General features: G+C 32.5%; 2 long non-coding RNA genes across 2 annotated transcripts; one reads left to right on the top strand and one right to left on the bottom strand.

The window, feature by feature from the left end:
• Window positions 1-646: 646 nt before the first annotated feature.
• Window positions 647-4,002, top strand: LOC145564040 (uncharacterized). The gene is made up of 3 exons (XR_014094728.1): window positions 647-3,397; window positions 3,723-3,777; window positions 3,949-4,002. It is a non-coding gene; the product is annotated as an uncharacterized LOC145564040 (long non-coding RNA).
• A 2,212-nt stretch (window positions 4,003-6,214) lies between these two features.
• On the bottom strand, window positions 6,215-6,673 carry LOC145564039 (uncharacterized). Its single transcript, XR_014094727.1, has 2 exons — window positions 6,508-6,673; window positions 6,215-6,405 (listed from the first exon to the last, which is right to left on the bottom strand). It is a non-coding gene; the product is annotated as an uncharacterized LOC145564039 (long non-coding RNA).
• Window positions 6,674-6,894: the final 221 nt, after the last annotated feature.

Genomic DNA, 6,894 nt, shown 5'->3' with positions numbered 1-6,894 from the left:
GAAGGAAGATTGCTTATATTATTTAGATATGTATGAGACTACTTTATATAGGGGTGAGGGATGCCTTCTACATTATTGTGATGCAATAAAGAGTCACAAATTTTGGCATTTCAACTAATCCTAATAACTATAATACATTCAAGTTTATTCACTAATTTCTTCACTAAATTCTGAACACTAAAAGTCTCATTTACTAACAGGTGGCATACTACACTAGTGGAAAAATTGCTATTAGCAACTAACGTTATATATGTTAGCTACTAAAACACTAATTGTAACTAGCTAAAATAATGTCAGCTACAAATACTGTGTCATTAGCAACTGGCGTAATAATAAGCGCTGCTAATACTTAGAGTATAAAAGAAAAAATTTATATTAGCAACTGGCCTATTTAATTCCAGTTGCAATTACTATAACATTTGCAACAAGCGTAACAATGCCCACTGCTAATAAAAAATTATTTTAAAATAAACTATTTACTCGCAACTGGCCTTTTATGTCCGCTACAAAAACTAGGTCAATCAAAATTTGACCAAATTATTTGTAACTGGCCTTGAAAGGGCCAGCTGCTAAAACAAGAGAATGAATATAACTATGACCCACCCTCCTTCTCTCTCATCAAAACCCTTATTCTCTCTCATCAAAACCGCCTTCTCTCTCATGTTAAAAATAAAAAATCTTGCTGAACTTCACTAAGCCCTCCTCTATGGTCGCTGAATTCACTCAACCCTTGCCTTGATGCTCGCTGAACTTCACTCAACCCTCGGCTCCATGCTCGTTGAACTTCACTCAACCCTAATTTTTTTGGCACTTCATTGAAGTAAGAAGGAACCCTAATTTCATGCTACACTCGATTGAAGTCGTCTTCTGGATCCTCTTGATTGAAGTCGACCGAGCCGTATCCGAATTCTCCATTGAAGCAGCTTTTGAGCTCATAGATGGTGGTGGTAGACGCATCAGCCAAGTTGTCAGATTGAACCTTCAATTCGACAGACTCAATTTGACAATTAAGGGTATTTTTTGCTTTATTTTACTAGAATTTGGTTGTTTGGTTTTCTTTCAATTTGACAATTTAAGACTTTTTTTTTTCCTTCGTAAATTCAAATTTTTTAATTTATTGTTCAGATATGTTTTTTTCTCATTAATATGGTTTTGTACTTCAAATTTGTTGATAGTTGAAGTTGATTTGATGGTATTCTCTTTTATTTAGTGTTGATGATAATTTAGTTTTTGATATGAAATATTTGGTTAAGTTGACTTTGATAGATTGTGAATTGAGTTGCTAGTTCTATTGAACTTTATTGATATTATGTAATTTTAGGCTCAATTGATGATGTAAGACGTTTATTGTTGAGTATTTTTAATTTTGACTGATAAGGATCTTACATTCAGTATTTTAAAGATGCTAAAATGCTTGATTTTTGTTAGAAAGAGTATTTCCATGATTTGCTTAAGGCTAACCAGAACCTACACTAGCTGATCTCTAATAGGTTAAAGGAGTATTTAAGATGGGGAGTTAATTTGCAGTGTGTTTATATAGTATGGTATTGTAGACACCTAAAAATGTCTCCCCAAAACCAAACCCAATGATAACAACCTTTTACCGCCATTATTGGTCGGGTTGAGTATGTAATCTTTAGAGTGCTTAAATCCATGATCCATTCAATACATCTCATAAACCAATTCAATTCATAGCCCATTTTCCCAAATCATAACTTATTTTCCTCTTTTCGTGCCTTTAAGCCCAAATAATTCATTTCGTGTCCATTAAAATCATTCATTTCGTATCCTTTTTATAAAAACGTTTAGAACAGTTTATTTTGGTCCATAATCTGGGTCCAATGATTAAATTTTTGGATGGGGCTTTAAAAGAGCTTTCCAACGATATATTATAAGCCCAAATCCGAGTTATAACGAATAAGTTATGGCTAAAATACTAAACCGAGTCTAAATCGAACCTAAGCCCACCTTACCTACGACCCAATGATCATGTGGAGGGTCCAAAGGCTTTAATCCCATTTCTAAATCAATTAGGATTAATTGGAAGCTTCTATAAGCTTCTAAAAGATCTTAATTATCCTTTTTGAAAAGGTAAGATTAAAGAGTTTAAATAGAATAAAACTCCTCTAGTAATTTAATTCGAATTGAAAGACGTTCAAAGATTGACAGATATTTTTTTCGTTCGTCACTGTTTTTATCTGATTCTTAAATGGTTGGATAGCTCTTGAAATTATCTTTCCAATGATATATTATAATATTAATTCCGAGCTATAACGAAAAAGATATAAAAGAAATACGAAACTCTATCCAAAACTGACACCGTCCCACTATTTCGGCCATATCTTTTATTCTACAAAATATTTTAATCCGATTCCAATGATATATTATAATATTAATTCTCTCTTCCTCTCTCCCTACACCAAAATATTCCCTCCTCTCTCTCATATTCTAAGCCTTAAACCTATATTCTTAAACACTATTCTTCCCTTAAGCACTCTAAGGAGTCCATACAATACCCGAAGTTCTATACTTAAACTAAGGCGTGAAAGGTAGAATTAACTGAGGGTTTGGACCAAATCAACTCTACTTTTTATTTAATTTAATTTCAATTTGATTTATATTTTTATTGAAGTTACTAACAGTTTATTCATGATGTAGCAATTTCAAGGAAACGCGGAAAGTGAGTAATTAATCACTTAATTACTCTTATTATTATTTCTTATTGCTAATATCATGATGAGGATTATTATTTGATTTGACTAACGCTATTATTGTTGAATTGCTTCCAATATTAATGTTTATTCTATTGTTATTGATCACCATATTGCATGTTAAAGGTAATATGTAATTGAAAATCACGCCTAATAAGATAATTTGGACGACCGGTTTAGGTTCCTTTTTAATCTTGTTGTTTAATCAAGTGATCACCAATATTTTAGAATAATGTGTGCATTAATATTCAACCAATTTAGCATAATAATAGTTTGGAGCAAATTGAATATTTTATTTGCATGCCTTTGAGATCACAGGAATACTTTTCACAATAAGAATCGAGTAAAGGCCAATACGGGCGAATATGACTCCATGACTCACTTCGTACCATCATCCCCGATCCTCCTTTCGTGGTTCCGAACCATATGGAGTTAGTAATCTCATGGATTATGAATGGGGTGTAACCTTCACGGGTCAATCGTTGTTGCCTTCGTTGTCCCTTTTCGTGGTTGCCTTAAATGATCCGTGAACGGTTTACAAGTTCCATAAAAACTTGTTGGCGGCTCCCTACTTTCCTTGTCCCTAATCGTGTCCCTAATCGTATATGTCAATTCCCACTTCCTATGAGTGCCAAGCATATTCACAACATGCTTTTACGTAGGCGCACTTCGAACGACGCCTACAGGTATATATATGAGTACATGAAATATTTTAAGTAGCTATGTCACTTTCCTTAATTTTGAATAAAACTTTCATATTCTAGATGATTTACTCACCTAACCTTTTCTTGTATTCTATATATGCCGTTTATGTGAGTAACTATGTTCGTGGCGCTGTGTGTGTATGGGTAGGGTGTGGGTTGAGTTTTGGTGTAACTTGGGTTTATACATTATTATTTATCAATGTTTATACTTTGTCTATTTGAGGGGGTGTTTTTGTTCTTTAGTAATGAGATATTTATTCCAATTATGATTAGAGGCTGATCCATTGATGTTGTTTATGTTTATTAGAAGGATAAGTGGTCCGACAAGACACTCATCGAAGGGTGGGTGGACAGAGGAAGAGGTGAGTGGTAGCTCTTTATATCCTCTATATTTTGAAAATCATGCCCTTAACTTTACACTAGTTTAGTGTTTGATCAGATGTATATGTGTATTGGACTATTGTTCTGGTGTATGATGACTAGATAAAACCAATGTTTTTACTTTTATAATGTTTTGCTGATCTTGAAAACAGGACAATCTTCTCGTTGCTGCTGTAAAGAAATACAGCGAAGAATTGGGAAAGCAATAGGTGAGTGCAAACCTTTATACATAGTAGTTTCATTTGTTCTTAAGTACTCCAGTTGTTTAAAGATTTAACCTTGACTATTGTAAGAAACTTAGTCTATTTATTGAATTTACCATTTTGCTTTGCTGAAATATGATAGGCCTTGATGGCATTGCAATCAGTTTGAATTTAGTTGTTCATCATAAAAAGATTATATGCTTGATCAAGGAAAGTTTGTGAGGTGAATCTTTTACATGGTTAATATATACTATAATTGTATCTAGCAAAGTTCTTGTAGTTGTTTATAATTTTTTTAATAACTTTATCTTTGAATATCCTACAGTTGAGCATTGCCTACATCGGTGGCAAAAGTTTTGTTTAATTTTGGTTTTTCTTTATTGCCCTCTCGGCCTCTCATCTTTTGTTCTCATGTAGGTGGTACAACCATCTTGACCCTATGATAAAGAAAGATGCCTTGACAGAGGAGGAAGAATCATTTCTTACTTGCTATCACAAGATATATGGCAGTAAGTGGGCAGAAATAGCATGATTTCTCCAGGAAGGTATTTTTATTGGAATTGGCAATCTTAGCATGATGATACAAATTGTTTACTATTTTGGCATAGTCAATTTTCCGGAGTAATTATGTTTTGACTTCTTAGTATTGGGATCATGAAGGACAGATAATGCCATTTAAAAATACCTAGAATAGCTCTTAGATATTTGAACGAGTTATCAATACCTCTATTTAAGTTAGTGTGTCCACCAAAATACCAACATAATAGGACTCGTAGTGGTAAAAAACTCTTTGAATTTTAACAACTAATTGGTACAATTTGATTAATCTCGTAAATAGAAGTGGATTATAATATTTGGATGCTTCTTGATAATACATAAATACTATGTTGTGGGTGTATTTATTGCTGTTGTGCTGTTGTAAAATTTAGTGTGTGTATTTCTCTCATAGAAACTTGAACTTGAGCACTCAACTTTTTTGGTTCAATTTTACTTAGCTTATGTTTAGAAGAATTTCTAATCAATTGTTGTTTATTGTACTTTTATGTTTAGCAGGAAAATCCATGGCTTATATAGATGATTTGAGTCGTTGCTTCCCATAAATGTGGAAGATGTCGCTTTTTTTTTTTGTGTAGATTGGTAGCCTTGTAATTTTTATAAATTTGTATTTAATGTATATAGTAAAGTTAACACAAATTTTGTTACAATAGTAACTTCTATAAGTATATGATATACGTAGCAGTTCCTACACAAATTCAGATAAATTTTTTTTTTTTTTTTTTTAATTTTAAAAAATGACTATTAGCAGCTGGCCGAACTATATGTCAGCTGTAAATAAGTACTATTAGCAGTTGGTCGAACTATATGCCAGCTGCAAATAGGTACTATTAGCAGCGGGCCTAGTTACTAGCCAGTTGCGAAGAATAACTATTAGCAATGAACATGCGACAGTAGCAAATAATATTCTCATAGTAGCCCCTGCAATAGCAGCCCCATGTGCCAGTTGCTAAAAGCCACTTTTCTCCAGTTGCTAATAGCTTTTTTCCACTAGTGCTACGGTTAGTTAGGTATAAGTTCCATGTGTTCAACTTCAATTATGGACATGTTTTGGACTTGATTTTTAGCATGAGAAATCGAAATCCGCGAGTGACTTGCAACATGTTTTTAGTGTGAATTATGGGTCTTAAATCTTATTATACGGTTTGGTTTCTTATTTAATTTAAATCAGTATCATGTTAGGCTATCACCTAATTTATTTGGCATGATTCTAAGCAAATTTGATTTGTTCTGATGGCTTATAACTAAGTATAGGAATTGCTGCCATCCATAGTGAAAGGAGTGTGATTATAGAGTTTTAAAGATGTGTCTTGCCAAATTTCTAAGCCTAAATGCATGATTAACATGACCTATTGTGTTTTTAGAGTGTTTACTAAAATGGGCTAAAGCTTAGTTTCTTGTTTAAAGTTGGTTTTTAGGTGATTTGGTGTGATTAGTGCTGTTGCATATTAGTAGGGGTGAAAGTTCGGTGTTCGGTTTGGATTAAGGCCCAAACCGAAACCAAATTAGAATTCAGTCCAATCCAAACCGAACCAAATCAAATCTCAAAAAAGCAAATTGAATCCAATTAAGAAATCGAAATTTTTTTACCTTAATTTTTTAGATTTGCGAAATTATAAAGAAAAATGAACAAATTACATCATTTTGATGATAGATTAACTAAGATCCAATAATTGACAATTACAAAATTTATTTTATTACATTAATTTTTACAAACCCTAAACCAATAATATAAATAAATAATCTAAGACTAATAATGAAATACAAATTACATAAAAAAATATATTCAAACGTCGTCCTTCTATATTGTTCTTCTTTGCAAACAACTTTTCATCATCAAGAGCTTCAAATCTATGTTCAAAATTACCAAAATTTAAAAAAAAAATCGTCAAAATTACAAAAAAAAAAAAATTACAAAAAATTACAAAAAAAAAAGACACAAAAAAGTCGTACCCCTTTGTTCTTCTGTGGAATCAAGTGGTTTGTTATGGTGTAGTGTTTAAAGATAATGAAAGATTGGAGGAAGGGAGAGAGAAAAGAAACTAAAAATGAAAAGAGGCTGAGAAATAATGAAGGAGAGAGGAAAGAGAGAGAAAGGGTGATAAGAGAGAGTGGGGTGGCGGTTGAAAAGGTTCTAGACTTTAGGGGGTTTTTTTTAGTTATATATGCTGGACAATTGGTGTTGGGCTATTAATTTGTGCCCAACTTATAACTAATTCAAGCTACACATATCTCTACATATTTCGGTTTGAGGTTTTGAAAAGATTAAAACCGAATCCAAACCGAAAAACCGAAATTTCAAAAATTTCAATCCAATTCGCACCGAACTTAAAAAAAATC

The sequence above is a fragment of the Chenopodium album genome, chromosome 10, assembly GCF_948465745.1.
Source record: "Chenopodium album chromosome 10, dcCheAlbu1.1, whole genome shotgun sequence".
In the NCBI taxonomy this organism is placed as follows: Eukaryota; Viridiplantae; Streptophyta; class Magnoliopsida; order Caryophyllales; family Amaranthaceae; genus Chenopodium; species Chenopodium album.
This window is presented reverse-complemented; position numbering and strand designations above follow the sequence as displayed.